The sequence below is a fragment of the Zalophus californianus genome, chromosome 13, assembly GCF_009762305.2.
Source record: "Zalophus californianus isolate mZalCal1 chromosome 13, mZalCal1.pri.v2, whole genome shotgun sequence".
Classification (NCBI taxonomy): Eukaryota; Metazoa; Chordata; class Mammalia; order Carnivora; family Otariidae; genus Zalophus; species Zalophus californianus.
The window spans coordinates 86,437,153-86,453,635 of NC_045607.1; the positions used below are offsets into that span (position 1 = coordinate 86,437,153).

The following is a 16,483-nucleotide window of genomic DNA, read 5'->3' on the forward strand; positions in this document are numbered from 1 at the left end:
GGATGACTTTTTCTCTTGTTCATAACAGTTCAGGTGGCCACCCAGAGAGGTCAGAGGGTGAACTTTCCAAAGCAAATACCAACTCCCTGTCACCCCCTACCCACTACTCCCACTCCCCGGCATGCCCCCACCACTGCCCCCTACCCCCCACCTCACCTCCACCCCCACCACATAAAACCCTCCAGCAGCCTCCTATTATAAGTGCAGTTAAACTCAAACACTTCTGGGCCCCTGGGTGGCTCAGTCGGTTAAGCATCTGCCTTAGGCTCAGGTCATGATCCCAGGGTCCTGGGATCGAGCCCTGCATCGGGCTCCCTGCTCAGCGGGGAGTCTGCCTCTCCCTCTCCCTCTGCCTCTCCCCCCTGCTCATGCTCTCATTCTCGCTCGCTCTCTTAAAAAAAACAAAAAACAAAAAAAAAAACCACTTCAACGTGGTCTGTGACACAGGGCCATCTGGCCTCAACTTCTCCCCTTGCTCTCAGGGAGGTTGTCACACTGGGCTGTCTTTCGGGTCCTCTGCACTTCCAGGAAGGCTCCTTCCCGTCGCTGCCTCCTTCCCCTGATGGTCTCATTCCAGAGAGATCCCTCCTGACCACACTAGCTGAAATCACCAGGCCCGGCCCAGGATCTGTCCTGTGACCTATGGCAGTTTTCTGCATGGCCCTTGCCATCGTGCACGAAAGCTAGTGCCCTAGCCTGCCAGGTGCACTGCCGTAGGCCAGCACCGGAGTGCCCCTCACATAGTGAGCACTCCATAAAAACTTGTGCCGAAGCGAGCATACCAGCCAGAACCAGGGTTCGGGGGAGGTTTGGTCGCGGTCTGTGTCCTTTTGGCAGAGTCCGTGAATCCTGTGCTTTTTGACTCGTGCGGGTCAAGGTAGACATTGTCGGCATTCTTTCCCATTCGATGCCAGTGATCTGTGTCTTCATGGAAAGATTGCTTACTTAAAAGAATTCTAAAGGCATGCAGTTCTGACAGAAGTGCTCTTGAGCTTCTCAAGAATTTGCAGGCACTGGTCTAATTTCAGAGCACAGTGATGAAGATCACTTAAATATGCACCCAGAAGTATAATCGCTGCTTCACTGTTCCAACCTTGCTGTTCCTTGCAAATGGCCATAGTTTTCACAACTGCCTTCCAGGTCAAACTTTTTCTTTCTTTTTTGGCAAAAGCCAGATGAATACATCTAATCTAACTCCGAATTTGAAAGACAAAAAGAAAGCACTAAATTAGCTGGGTTTTCATGTTTGAGTTTTGTACAAGAAAGTACCCAATAGAGAATGTTGTTTCCAGCAGAAGGCCGAATACTTGTATACTTTTATAGGGCTTCTTTCTTATTTTCTATTAGAGAATGTTAGATTGTCAGAATTCATGAAAAGAATTGTAGATGGGACCATGGAACTTTGCTCCAGGCAAAGCTGATTCTGCTACTCCTACTGAAATACAATATTTAAGGTCACACTGCTCAGAGTCCTGTGTAGAAAACATATTCCTAATGCAGGATGCTGTTCTCTAAAATATCCTTCCCTTGGACCTTGTATGGAATATTTTCTAAAGATGTCCTAAAGATTATTTAAAATGATGTCTTCAAAACTTTATCGAGGTTGCCAGTGGACCTATTCCTCTCTTCCAAGTTGTCTCTGATAACTTAGTGGGAAGAAGCAGGGCCTCAGGCATCAGGATGTCAGGGGTCTCTCTGGTTCCGGATCTGTCATCATTTTGCTGTGACATCGTGGATGGGTCCTTTCACCTTCCCGGGAGGGATGGGGGTGAGGAAGAGTACATGGCCCCGTCTTTCCTGCACTGGCCTTTCGTGACCCTGGAGAGAACTATGTGGATTTACCCCGGTCTGATTCCAACTCTGAGACTCAGCTCTAAAACTCGGAGGCACATGGGTGAGAGACTTCCTTCTTGTTCTCAGGAAGGCTTTGTCTTGAAAATGCAGTTTTGACACAGGGTCCTATGGCATGTTGGTGGCCTCAGTTCATGATCCAGTGTTTGGGACGATCTGATTGTTGGCAGCATTTAGAGAGTTGAACTGAGTCCGTGTGCTGATAGGACACGATGGATGGGAAACCAAAATGGGTGGTGCCCACTGTGGGAGCACCTACCTGCCGTATGGAGTTACCTGCCCCATGCAGGTAGCTGGGGACTTCCGCCATTCTGTACAGAACAAGACCAAGAATTTTCTAGCACTTTGTCATCAAGAAGAAATCATCCACCCCTTCATTTTTTTGAATCTCCTGCATACTACCAAGCAGTGTGCCTAACAGGTGCCAAGGGATCCATTTTGTTCATTGACACCTAACAAGTCTCCCCCTCCCACCCAAATTATCAAGACCAAATCCATTTGCATTCATGTTAATTTAAAAAAAACAGGGAGGCCTAGGTGGCTCAGATGGTTAAGCATCTGCCTTCGGCTCAGGTCATGATCCCAGGGTCCTGGGATGGAGTCCCGCATCGGGCTCCCTGCTCTGCCTCTCCCCCTGCTTGTGCTCCCTCTTCCACTCTCTCAAATGAATAAATAAAATCTTAAAAAAAAAAATCATTACGCTAATATCATGGGATGTTACTGGAAGGCATAGGAAGATACTGTGGAGTCCAGCAGACCACAGTGTCAACATTGCAGGGGATTCCCTGTCATAAATACGTATTTTGCAAGAGAAATAATAAACCCAGTTTAGGGGCTTTATTTGCCACCATTTTATCTTATTACACAAATTTGATGATTGTTCTATTAGTTGTATCTTACTGCATTTTTATAAACCGCACCCAAAAACCCTTGGAGCTTTGCTTTTTTTTTTTCTTTTAATGCAAAGTTGAAAATAGCTTTTTGGGAGGCATTTTTCGCATCGTAAAAGCGTAACGAGAACTACAGAAGAGTGAGGGAAAGAAAACAGAATCACCTGTGATCTCACTGACCTTCATGTACCAGGTTGGAGAAGTAGCCAAGGAAAACACGGCCAGGGGTTATTTTGGTGCCATTACGTTCAGAATTATTTTTAACCTGTTATGAGGCTGAGCTCTTTTGTAGCCGTTTCAATAAATCCCAGCCGGCGGTACCCATCAAGCCCCAGCCTGCTGTTAGTAACATTTGCATGTCCTTCCATTTGGTTTAAAAACACCCTGTTTTACAGGGCGCCCTGTGCCAAACGACTTTTTTTTTTTTTTTTTTGAAGGCCATTAAGGGGTATGTGGGGGCATGCCTTCCCACACTGGAATAATGATTTTTTGCTTCTCCATAAACAGAGCTTTCATGTCCCCACTTTAGATTTCACAGGCTGTCCCCCCTTTTTTTAAAAAGATTTTATTTATTTTTCAACAGAGAGAGAGAGAGAGAGACAACGAGAGAGGGAACACAAGCAGGGGGAGTGGGAGAGGGAGAAGCAGGCTTCCCGCTGAGCGGGGAGCCGGATGCGGGACTCGATCCCAGGACCATGGGATCGTGACCTGAGCTGAAGGCAGACGCTTAACGACTGAGCCACCCAGGCGCCCTCGTCCCCCCCCCCCTTTTCAAAATTGCTTTTACCTCTCCGTGTCACGTAGCTGGTGCTTTCTTACCACCGCAAAGCGGGCTCCCATCACCCCATTCCCCTCCCCAGGACCGATGTGTTTCCTTTCCTTTGAGATATAAATGACATAATAATATGGTATCCTTTTTAGTTGCCAGGTCTGAATTCTTACTCCAAATGCCTTCCCATGGAATTTTCAGGACTTTCGGTTCCTACTCTGTCCTCTCCCTTCTCTGTTCCAGACATTGCCGGCCTGGGAGCTATAAATCTATATCACGATTTAATCCCTTTACAGACTTGGAATAGATATTCTCTCCCCCATTTTACAGATGAGGAACTAAGCCTCACAGGCAAAGAGCTGGTTTTGCAATTTAGCGTTTACTACACGGCAGGTAGATTTGTTGGGGTGAATGCTGAACGTTCAGTTTATCTCCTGGTAGATTTTGAAAATGCACATCAGGGTCTGCGGGACTGTGGGGTTTTGGCCGAAGACAAATGCTATCCCGGTTTACAGCCCCTTTGCCCACTGAGCCGACCTCCTCCTGTCTTGTGCATTCTTGACAAGGTGCAGGAGCTTAGGACAGATGAGCAACAGGTGAGTCTCTTGATGACCCCGGGAGGACTTGCCTCTAGGGAAATTCAAGACAGCCCTTCAGATGGAATGAGTGTAAGACACGCCTCCTGAAGTGTAAGACACGCCCCTCCAGCCCTCAAGAGGGCGCTCTTCGTGGACTTCCATCTGCGCAGCAGTGGGACTCTCTCTCCCCTTCCTGTTTGCCTTGTTTCCACGGAGGCCAGAGCCCTTCTCTCTCCTCCTCGTCGCCTTGCTCCCTGGACTTGCACTTACACGTCCTTCTCTGCCTTCTGGCAAAGTGAGGGGCGGTCTTGGTTGTTCTCCAGGTTAAAGGGTTCTCTTTGCCAATGAGGCTGAATATCTTATTTAGGCCGTTTTACTCCCAAAGCCAGAGCAAGACCCAGGATGGTATAATCACCAGTTAAAATAAAGGCAGTTGAGGGCGCCTGGGTGGCTCAGCTGGTTAAGCTACCGTCTTCGGCTCAGGTCATGATCCTGGAGTCCCGGGATCGAGTCCCGCATCGGGCTCCCTGCTCGGCGAGGGGCCTGCTTCTCCCTCTGACCCTCCCCCCTCTCATGTGCGTGCTCTCTCTCTCTCTCTCTCTCTCTCTCTCTCTCATTCTCACTCTCTCTAAATAAATAAATAAATCTTTAAATAAATAAATAAAAAATAAAGGCAGTTGAGGAGCACCTGGCCGGCCCGGTCTGAAGAGCGGTCTGAAGAGCGTGCAACTCTTGAGCTCAGAGCCCCGAGTTTGAGCCCCATGTCGGGTACAGAGATTACTTAAATAAATAAAATTTAAAAATAAAATACAGGCAGTTTTACAGAGGTGGGTTGGAGCAGGGTAAACAGAAACCAAAAATCTTTATTTTGCCCCATTTGTGCTTATTTTAATTCACTGTATAATTGAGTAGCTTCCCTCAAACAGCCTTGCAATGTGCTTCCTTGATAAGCCCTCCCATTCTGAGAAAGCTGAAGAAAAAGGTGAAGATTTAATTTTCTTGCAACAAGAGTTTTGGGTCCCACTGGTGAGTAAGGCATCAGTCTAAATGCCTTTACATTTTGATTAAGGGGACTTTTTTTAAATTCCCAAAGAGATTTCAGAGTGATAGGAGATTTGGGCATATTTTGAGAGAAGAACAAAACTCACACAAAGCAGAATTAAATCAACAGTGAACAAAAGTACGTGTGATACATTGTAAAAAGTACAAAAGGGAATCCTGTAGGATTTTATGAAGGAAGTGACATTTTAGCCGTTTCTTAAAAAAAGGAGCATGATTTGTGTAGGACAGGGGCTCAGGAGGAGAATCCCAGGCTCCGCACCACGCCGAGGCGTGGGAATGTGTGGTTCCTCCCTCTGGGACCTTGTGTGTTAGGAGCACGGTGTTTTTATAGGGGTTTTTACAGGGATAGGAGTAGAGGAGAAAGATTAGGGTAGGGCACTCCCTGGAGGCTTTACTCTGTTCCATAGAAAGACCACAGGGTCTGAAGTGCGAGAACAAATGTGCGTTCCTCCTTCTAAGCAGAAAGAAGATAACCGCTCGCTTTGTAAAGGATGAATTAGGGCCCAGGAGAGAGGGCAAGAAAAACCCACAGGGAGGCCATTACAGCTGACCCTGCCTGTGCGAGAGGAGAATGAACAGAAGGGAATGAACTATTTCAGAGGTAAAGCACGCAGCGACGGGCAGGCCTGACAGACTGTAAGGAGGGACACTCATGATTTTAAAGGTCTTTTTTGTTTGTTTGTTTTTTGTTTGGCCTGGATAACTGGGGGGAAATGATGCTGCCCTTTGATGAGACAGAGAGATCCAGGGGGAAATATTTGCTCTGCTGGGAAAAGAGCGATGACTTTGAGCTGGGCCATTTGACGGGATATTGGAAATCACCATCGGTAACTCCAAAGCGAGTCTAGGCTGGAGAGAGAAGGTTTGAAGCCATGCGCATTGAAGTCACAGTGAGGCCAGGGGCAATCTGGATCTCCAAAGAAGGTTTCACATCCAGACTAAGGGATCTGACTTGCAGGGACCTCTGACCCGTGGCAAGGGGCTGCTCAGAAAGCACCCACCACCCTGGGGGTCGAGAGTCTGTGTCCAGGTTGCTCAGCAGTAGGAAGTCTGCCAGGGACCCCACTGTAGAGGTGGGGAGGCCAAAGCCTTCCCGAGACACATCTTATATTCTCCCTGCTGCCCCCCAGAAGAGAGGTTTTGAAGTTCTCCAGCAGCCCGTCCCCTCCCCCAAGGGCCATTAAGAGACATCTCAGCTGTTGCTGTTCTGGGCATCAGATTATCAGTGATGTCTACCGTGGACTCGGGGCAGGTGGCCACATTTCACTGTATGTTTACTGTCGGGAGCGTGACAAAAGAGATGGGGGCCAAAAATAAAACCTGGGGAATCTGTGTGAAAGGGGAGGAAAATGCAGTGAGAAAAGTTGGGGAAACCCAAGACTGTAGCCTTATAGGAAGGAGAGATTTTTAAATAGTGAAGGAGGAAGTAAATAAAATAGGGCCTAGACCAAGGGGGATTTAGAAGCTTTGTGCAACTTTTGAAAAAAATCTCAGTGTCCTGTCCTGGATGCTAAGGAATTTTACCCTGTGCTCCAGAAATTGATTCATCAGTTCAGGTGACTCCAGAGGTTGACACTATAGGGAAAGTGAGCAATGAGAAGATAGAGGGAAGATGCAGCAAGTTCGGTGCTAGAGTTTATGATTTTGTCCTTGAAGATGAGCATAGAAAGATCGAGAACAGAGGTGCTTGAATTCACAACTGGTGTTCAGTAAACAGGTATAAGAGCCAAGAGCTGATTTCCCAGGGGACCCTGTCTAAAAGTTCAGTTTGTATTCGATTATATTTATACTACCTAACTTTTCTTCCCCAAGTGCAATGTTAGCTACAGTAGGGGAATGGAGAGAAATAAAGCATGGTCTCGGTAAGAAAAAGAGCAGAGTGATATGTTACAGCTGGGAAAGAGCCTGAGCGGGGAACGAGTTGATGATTGACGCTTGGCACAACATGCGCAGGTACAAGGGACTGGAAAAGGCGCTCCAGGTGAGAAGTGTGAGAAATCACGAAGTGGGGGATACGTACAGCGCGCCAGGGCGAGGGGCTGGCTTTCTGCTCCTGTTCCGTGTGGGATGGCCATGGGCCGGGAAGTAATGGCAAACTAGATCGGGTAAGATCAGATTATGGAGACCTCTGGAGTCCGGGCGGGGAGGCTTGGAGTTGGCGTCTTGAGGATCGCTTTGCAACTTGAGTAGGGCAGTAACCTGATGAAAGAAATATTTAAGATCTGGCCAATGGGATGCAGCCCACGACTACTTAGAAAAAATCCAGAATCCAGCTATTTAGATCTTACTGCCGGGGAGAAAAGCCGTGATGACAAGAAAGAACAAGCAAGGTAGTGTGACTTTCCTTTTGACTTCCACTCTGGAAAGAACAGCAGAAGCCTTCTTAGCTGAAGTAATCATAATCCGCTGCGGGTTGGTCAATGAAAATATTAAGCTGAGAAAATGTCACTTAAAGTAGATGAAACCTTTAATAGAAAATATAATGTGTATCTCTTTGCCACATTTTTACATAAGGCTAAAGTTGCCCCTTGGAGTCTGACTAGTCAGCTTTGCGTAAGTAACCCTATTATGTTACACTTAGGATTTCCAGTTTTGGTGTTCTTAGAATCTTTTTTTTTTTTAAAGTTCAGGTTTACTGAGGCATAAGTAATGAAGTTAGAAGACATCTCAAGGATACATTCTGAAAGGACTCCCCATTCTAGTTAATGATCACTTCCCTTACCTGAGGGAGAATCCTGATACTTAGAAGCTCGCAGAATGCAGACTCTTCCCTGTGTTGAAAGAGTCTAGCCCTTGCCAAATTCAGCAGTGTTTCGTTCTGTGTTTTAAGCCACTCCCCTTTTATGGAGTCTTTCACCATCCTCACTGTTCTTAGAAATCAGAGCTCTGTGTCTTTTCAACAGTTGTATTTGATTTTATGTGATCTCCAATTGAATTACCTAGTTCCCGTAACAAGCGTAACTGGCTTCCAGATCTTTGGGAACACAACCAATTGGCATACGTGACAGGTGGAGCCAGCAGAGGGTCCTCTCGGTGGGCAGGGCCTAAGGTGGAGGTAGATTGAAGGAACCTTTTTCCTTCCTTCAGATTTAATGACTGAGAAGTGTGCACCCCTCTTAAATTTTTTTCTATGTGCTCTGTACCTGGAATGCGATTAGGGGAGATTTTCTGCAGATGAATGTCCCTGCTAGGTAGAGCCGGTCCCTGTGTGTCTACACTGTGTGCATCGCTGACCATGTTTCAGGTGACCTGGTCTCCTGGTTTTGCCTCTGCTCACCAGCACCGCCCATACAAATTTCAGCCATGGATTCCCAGCAAAACCCTGGCGTGGCACCCCAGGAAGCCATGAGCCATGCAAGGTCAGAGTAGTGCTAATAAGCATGTTTGTTAGTAAAACCTGGTCTTACTTACCTCTGTTCTTGTGTCTTTGTGCTTTAAAAAAAATTACTTGTTTTAAGGTTTATTGCATGACAAATTGTGTTAGAACACCTAGAGCTTGTAGCTAATCAGGGCTCAAAATTCTGTTTTGAATTTTTAGCTTTACTGACCTGGCATTAAATAAAGGAGGAGAGTCCTACTTGACAAATAACTTTACGTATATTTACAAGTGCCACATAGATTCAGATTTAGATTTGCTCAAGGTAGTTCTGTTATTGCATGTGTCCAAGGTGGCTTCTCAAGTTGAACTGGGATCAGGCACTCCCCTGCGGACACTCTAGTGGTATCTGCATGGATGTGTGTGTGTGTGTGTGTACACGCGTGTGTGTACACCCATGTGTGTACCTGCGTAGGTATAACCAGTTACAAGTATATGTCTGTGGGTACACAGTTACGGCCTCCCTGGGACCAGCGACTCTTTGCTCCTTTCATTCAGTTTCAACTCCCACACCAACGGGACACTCTCTTCCATGCTTGCAGTCCAAATCCCTAAAAGAAGCGAACTAATCTGGGGACTTTGCTGTTGATGCCAAGACCCTCTGGCCAGGCCCTGCACAAGCCTGGAGACAGGCCCCCCAGGGCACAGGGCACCAGTTCCATTTCCACCGGGTGAGAACAGGCCAGGGGGAGGTTGCCCAACACAGAACACCACAACCAGGCAGCCCACGTCCCGGCAGGGCAGTTTCCCTTAGATTCTAGGACAGCTTGAGCGACAATGGCTGCCATCCCTCACTCGCAGGGATGTTTAGGCTCTTGCAGGCGGTCCTTATGCAGCATCCTTGCAGTTTACACACATTTCCAAGATCGATGCCATGGTAGAGTTAAAAAACCTCAGTCCCCAATCAGAAATTTCAGTTACCATATGGATTAGGCTGCTAGGGCTGCAAGAACCAGATACCACAAACTGGGTGGCTTACAGAACAGAAATTGACTTTCTCACAGATCTGGAGGCTAGAAGTCCAAGATCAAGGTGTCCACAGGGTTGGTTTCTTATGTGACCTCCCTTGGCTTACAGATACCATCTGCTTCTCCCTGTGTCTTCACGTGGTCTTCCCTTTGTATTCCAATCTCTTCTTACAAGGACCCCAGTTGTGCTGAATTCAGGCTCACCCAAATGACCTCTTTCTTAATTACCTCTTGAAAGGCCCTGTCTCCAAATACAGCCCCATTCTGAGGCACGCGGGGGGTTAGGACCTCCCCGTATGAGTTTGGGAGGGGACCCATAACAGCATGGTATACTGTATCCTCGTATAAAGTATAGACATTGTTGCCAGCTCTTTAGTCCGCGCTATGTCCATAACAGGTGCACGTCATGATCTGAAGCCATGCCCATCCCTTCTTGCAAAGTGTGTTGGTGACTGGTCACTGAGTAGCTGTGACTCAGTCCAAGGGCACATCGTGAAACTTGGGGTTGTGGTGCCTCCTTGTCTCCCAGTGATACACCCACACCACATTCCAGCCAAAGTAGATCATCAACAGCGGGAATTGGCCACCAAAAGCAAAAGTGAGGTGAAAAAAAGCAGTGCAGAAAGTGAAATTGGAGGTGCTTAGAAGGTTTGAAAATGGGGCACCAGGGGTGAAGAGAGGAGTCCTGCAGGAAACTCCACTATAGACCGGATTGGAAGGGGTGCCTGGGTGACTCAGTCAAGTGTCCGACTCTTGATTTTGGCTTGGGTCATAATCTTGGGGTTGTGAGATGAGCCCAGCATCAGGCTCTGCACTGGACATAGAGCCTGCTAGGGATTCTCTTGCCCTCTCCCCTTCCACCCCACCCACCGCTCACGCTCTCTTAAACAATTGGAAAAAGTCCGACGAATATTAAAAAACTTGTCTTCTTTAAGCAGAACAAGCATCCTGCTCTGAGCCACCCTCTCCTTAGGATTCGATGCTTTTCACCCACAGGGCGGGTTATAGCTCTGAGAATCTGTCTTGCGTAGAAGCCCTCAAGAGAGCTCCGTGTCCCAGGCAAGCCCCAAAGAGAACCATTTCTTTGGCTTGAGGGCCTCCAGATGAGGTGATACTCTGTCATCGTCCATTACCTGTCTATCTCAAAACCATCAGGTTAATCTTTGTAAGCGTTGAAGTTACACGCCACAATCTGTTACCTTCTTTTGGCATTTCATTTTTTATTTTAATACACTGAGACCCTTGAAGTCCGAGGTGACCCAGGCCTCGCGTGGGGGGTGAGTGGGTTGTGAGTTATAGTAACTAATAAATGGTCTCGGGATAAGAAAGCAGAACTGTGTTTCTTCCCATTCTCCATCGTTTGTCTAAGCCTCTTGCTAGCTCTCAAATTCTCTCTGGTTCTTTATTCCGCCCAAGGGAGCTGGAGCGTCGCGTGTGCCTAATTGGTGAGAACAAAGGTGTCCGTGCATCATGTTTATAATGTGGTAGGGTCTGCAGGGCCGGGTGTTTCTGGGGCCACCCTCTACTAAATCTAAAAGTCATGCTCTGCACGAAGTACTGGACTCAGTACTCCCCAAAAGGTGCCATATGGGTTCTTAGTTGATCCTGTGGCTGAAATAAGTTTTATACTTTCTATCCTTATTTTTTCCCCTCGTCCCACCCCAAAATTGCTTTTACCTGAAATAGGATTCTAATTTGCCTTGTCTCGGTTGTATAAGCTCACCTCTTTCCCTTCTTTAGGTTTCCTTAGGGAGCTTCCTTACGCCATTAGGGGAAAAGAGCACCTTGGTCTGTTTTTGCAAAAGTGATCTGAAGTGGTTGAATAAGCAACCAAAAAGCTCACTGTACTGAGAATTTGGTTAATGGTGGCTCTTGGCACTTGCCCTTAATGACCAGCACTGCCCATTTCAGTGGCCAGCTCCCAGGTGCCTGACGAATGAGTGGAGTAAGAAAGGAGGGTCCCCTGAATTAATAGGTGGTCATCAGTTGATTGCACCACAGTGAAAAAGAAAAAAAAAAAAAAAAACTATGCTTAAAAAAACAAAAACCTTTTAGATCAACTCCTCTCTTTCCTTGAATATCTGAGGCACTTGTTAACAAGACTATAAAGTTTGTGAATCGATACGCCATCATATACAGGCATTTTCATACATCCTGGGTATTACCTTAATAACCTCGGAATGGATAAGGATTTTTGGAAAAGGCTCCTTGTCCCTGGCGAGGGCAAGACGGAACATGCTACCTGTTGAAAATGCTGTAAGGTCTGAGGCAGGAGGGAAAGCTAGCAAGACTTCGCTGGTATTGTGCGCTGTGTTGAGGTGGTAGGAACACGTAGGAACCTGCCGTTGGGTTTGTTTGTTTCTTAAATATTTACAGAGTTTGATTCCCCCACCCCCTCCCCAACCCCGTGACTTTTCTTTTTTTCGGTTGTGGCAAGAAGCACATCATGCAAAATCGACTTTCCACCATTCCAAGTGTACATTTTAGCCGATGGCTGTGCAACCATCACTCTTCTATACTGCAGAACTCGTTCATTATCCCAGCCCGAAAGTCTACACTCCTCACCGAACACTTAACTCCCCACTCCCTCTCCACTCTGTGCCTGGCAACCTCTGTTCTTTCTCATGTAAGTGGAATCAGTATTTGTCCAGTATTTGTCCCTTTGCTGTCTGGCTTGTTCTACCTTGGGAATTTGGTTTTATGCCGATTTATCTAACAGGTTGCTTTCGGGGATGGTAATGATCAAAAACCTAAAATTTATCACAAGCCCCGAGTCTGAAATCCTGTATCCAGAAGTGCTACGGTGTTTATTAAACCAAGTGACTAAAATGAGGTGGCATTTTGGGCAAGAACTCCATGTTCGATTTGCTGCTGTCATAAAATAAAAGAAAACCCTATTGTAAGAAAATTTCCCGTATGTGAAATCTTAAAGTTTCTTTAAAAATCCACTTTTTTGCCCCTGCTACTGCTGGTAGTCTGGTTGTCTGGGGGATCATTGCCTGTCTTACTGGCTTCCAGGGTCTCGGCAGGGATGGAGAGTGGGTTAGCCTCCCCTAATGTTAGAATCAAGTTGAGCAGTGTGTGAGGGGTCTTCAGGAAGCAGTGTGGTATTGATGTATAATTGTCTTAACCCACATGCTTTAATGCTTAGCCCTCCATCTGTAGCCCTACCCCCACCACAGCAGTATTTAGGATCCTCTTCTGGAATCTAATGCAAGTTCCTAAAGGAGAAAGATACCCCCCGCCCCCAGAGAGCAAGAAGACTTTGTCAGTGGGCAGAAAACAGTGATATTTAAACATCCGAGTTAGGTATGAGAATATGGAATCTCCCATTTCCTATCCAAGAAATTTCCCATGCATTGTCTACATGTCTTTAGAACTGCTCCTTTTGATTTTTCTGAAGATGGTCTGTTCCGCCGTTGGGGGGGCTGTGCCCCTGTGTGTGGTGGGCTTGGAGATCCCGAGTGGAAAAGGCAACCACAGCGAAACAATACCCCGGGAGTTGCCTGTGGCTTTTGTTTGCTTGTCCCTGTTTACCTATTCACAGGCACGGATCCTTTCTGCTCCGCTGTGTAGTACTGTGAGGTCAGGTATAAGAGAACCCCATTACAGTGCGGGTTAAGGACAAGGATCATGCCGACTTTCTGTACTGTCCGTCTTCCCCTAAAAGACCTAGCGTGTGTTAGGATGACAGAGGGGCACGGACCAGACCCACGTGTGGACGATTTCCTGGTCGGGTCTGCCATGTGCTTTTTGCAAAAGCTGCAAAAGTGTTTGCTCTGAAATCACTTACCCTGCACAACGGTCTCCTGCATTCTGTGATCAGAGCCTACGCGCTGCTTTCTTAGGAGCTAACTGAACAAGGAGCCAGTCTGTATCTCGTTCTTGCACATCCTGTGTCGTGAAAATGTATTCTTCCAAAAAAAAAAAAAAAGAAGAAAGAAAGCAACGAAAAGAAAGAAAGCGAAAGAAGTGTGTGCGGGGGGGGGGGGGGGTGGGGGGGGGTGGGGGGGTGGAGAAAAGGTTGCCATCCAGTGGAGGAAGGAGTAATTCCCAGCTTCATTCAGGAAAAACGCAGGCTGGAATATGCTTAACTATTTTAACTTGGCTGGGGATTTTTATCACCAGAAGGGTTTTTTTAGTGACATCCGGAGCCAAATGGGTGCAGTGCGCCTTTAAGGAAAGAAGTGCCTCACCAAACTTCCCTGTAGTTGTATCTCACCGTTTGGATAGGGAAGGAAAGTGTTAATTTCTTATTTGTACACTTTTTTTCCCCCCGACTTCCTTCCTATTCACTTCATTAAATCTAGAGGCAGTTCAGCATGGGAGCCGTCTGTATGTTGAATTAGGGCTCGCACTCTTGCGCAACACGTCACCAGTCGGAAACTGGGGGTTTGCTTCTGTGATTTATTTCATTATTGTGCTGGTAAAAGGTTTGGAAGGGCATTCTTTTCGGGGTAGTACTTTAGCATTGTGTAGCAAGTTTTTGTTTTTTTTTTTTTTTTTTTTGGTGACCCCCCCCCCCCGCCTAGCACTGAGTTGTCAGTTGAGCCAATTTGATAAATATTTAAAAAAATAAAAGAACAGTTTTAAATTTCCATGAATAATTTTTACTTCCATGCAGGAGTAATCTTACTCTACTTCTTTAAGTGCGAAAAGCACTGGGAAATATTTAGTGATTTGATTTCCATTAGAAAAAGACCCTTAGAAATCCCTGAACATAAAGTACTGCATATGGATGTGTTTGGGGTCTTTGGGGAGGAGGGAAGATGTTTTGTAGCTGACTGCATTCCTGCATAAAACCTTAATTTAAGGGGAATAATAGTACTTTGTTTCCTTTTGATTCCAAAACCTAAATTTAATAGGAATCTGCACGTATTAGGAATTGTCATAAACATTGTCTCCACTAGTTCTTTTTGCAATTGAATTTGTTTTCGCTTCTTAGCTACTCCCAGATTTAGAGATTGATAAGTCCAAATATCACAAGCTTATGCTTTGTTCCATTTTTTTTTTTCAAAATTAAGGGGAGGGGGTGAGCTTTAGAGCTATCCTTTTTACGACTTCCCCCTCTTCACGTACCCCACTGAAAAAAACAATGAAAAATTTTACAGCAGGAAACTGAAAGGGAAGTGTCACAGTTGTTCGGGATTTTCTTTAAGGAGAAAGAATGACATTGTATTAAAATGTTTGAACTTGAGAACGTGCACATTGCTTTTACTGACAGGGATTTAATGAAAAAAATTCTTTTATACCAAAAAAAATAAAAATCAGATTGCTCCAAAAACATGCAGCCTATTTTTTAAAGCACTAAAATGACGTTTAAAATACCAAAAAAAAGCATAAGTTGTTTTTAATTTTGTAAAATAAATTTGAATATTAATTTGTTTTCTTATTGGCTTAATTGTGAAAATGAGAGCAAGAATCAGAAACCCTCTGAGCTAAAAAATCTCTAATTCTGCTGCCTGGAATAATAAGGGGGAAAAATATGATAAGTAGTTGTCAATATTAAAACAGGCTGAAGGAGGAAGGCTTCGGGCCTTGTAGTAGGTAGAATGAAACAGCAGATTTGAGTATCCACAATCCTTTCAGTATTAAATTTTCAGTAAAATAAAATTACTTGTATATGAAAACATAGCCTTTCCCCAGCTCTCTTTTTTTTCCTGATCAGCTGATGAAGAGACTAGCAGCTCGCTGCTTTGCTGGCTTGTTAATTTTATCCCCACTAACTGTGATTTCCGATAGCCGGCCTGCTGATAGTGGTAAGGTAAATATCCTTTTTCGTTGCTGTCTTGAAGATTCAGTAGAACTACATCCCAGGCATGTGTAGGTGTGTAACACATCAAAAGCCGGTGTTCTCCGTATTTCTGTGTGCAACTGGGTGCCTGAGGAGAGCAGTACCATTAACTGTTGACAGCCTTGCATTCTGTATTTATTATTAGCATGTTCAGTCTCCAAGATTTGCGGGACAATTTCCTTTTCTTCATCTTTGCTTAGCTGCAGTGTGTTTAGCTGTATAGTGGGTGTCCTGCTTTTAGGCAAATGAATATTAATGAAATAATGTGGAGCTTTTTTTTTTTCCTTTTTTTTTTTCCTTCTATTTTCCTCATAACTCATCAGATCTCGCCTCCTTCATAGTGGTTATCTGAACACTGTAGGATCGTGATGGAAATTGTCTTTTGATTATTAAGGCCTAGCCTCAGACTGTCCCTTAGGATTCTTGTCTGTGTGCATGTTGCTTCTAGGGGTTTGCACATTGGAAAGATGCACAGAAAACCTTCTTTTAATCCCACTAGCATTTTTCACATGCCAGGTTGTTTTGTGTTCTGCACCAGGTTTTCTTCATAAAACCTTTCTTTTTCAGGAGGCATTGTACACAAGTGAAAGAAATTATGTCTGAGCTGTAATCACTCTTTATATTGATTGTTATACTCACATGATCATAAATATTAGCCATGTTTGGTGCTGTGGAGAAATGAAGGTAATTGCTTTATGATTAGGGCTCTTTCAGCTACGAGAAAGGATTGATTAGCATTTGCATACTGGAAGCAATATTGAGAGTCAGGAGAAACAAACAGCAACGTCAGTTATTTTGTGTGAGAAAGCAATCTTGAAATGTAATTTAAAGGTTTTTTTTTAAAAAAATTTATTTTTCATGGTCAAATTTCCTTTTATCTATTTTTTTTTTTTTTTCCATTGCAGTGTTCTTGTATTTTTCTTAAGTTCTGAGATTTACCAGGTTGTGGGGGGGAAGAAAGTTTAAACTTCTGGGTCTGTCACATGGATCTTTTTAGCCATTTACGAACAGGTTTCTTTTATACCTGGTTGTTTTTATAGCTATTTTATTATCTCTCTGCATTAGTGCTGCTGGCTCTGGTTTAAAGCAAGCGTTTGCAGGTAATTGGAAAAAAAAAGTGTTTGTTGTTTGTGTGTGTGTTCTTTATCAGATGATTTAAGTGCGTTTACCAAGGAATGTGGCTTTGTACTTCCTG

The 16,483-nt window shown here is 45.1% G+C and overlaps 1 protein-coding gene across 6 annotated transcripts in view; it reads left to right on the forward strand.

The window, feature by feature from the left end:
• Positions 1-16,483, forward strand: part of SMARCA2 (SWI/SNF related, matrix associated, actin dependent regulator of chromatin, subfamily a, member 2) — a 177,221-nt gene that overhangs the window by 122,313 nt on the left and 38,425 nt on the right. The gene's annotated exons all lie outside the window — the stretch shown is intronic.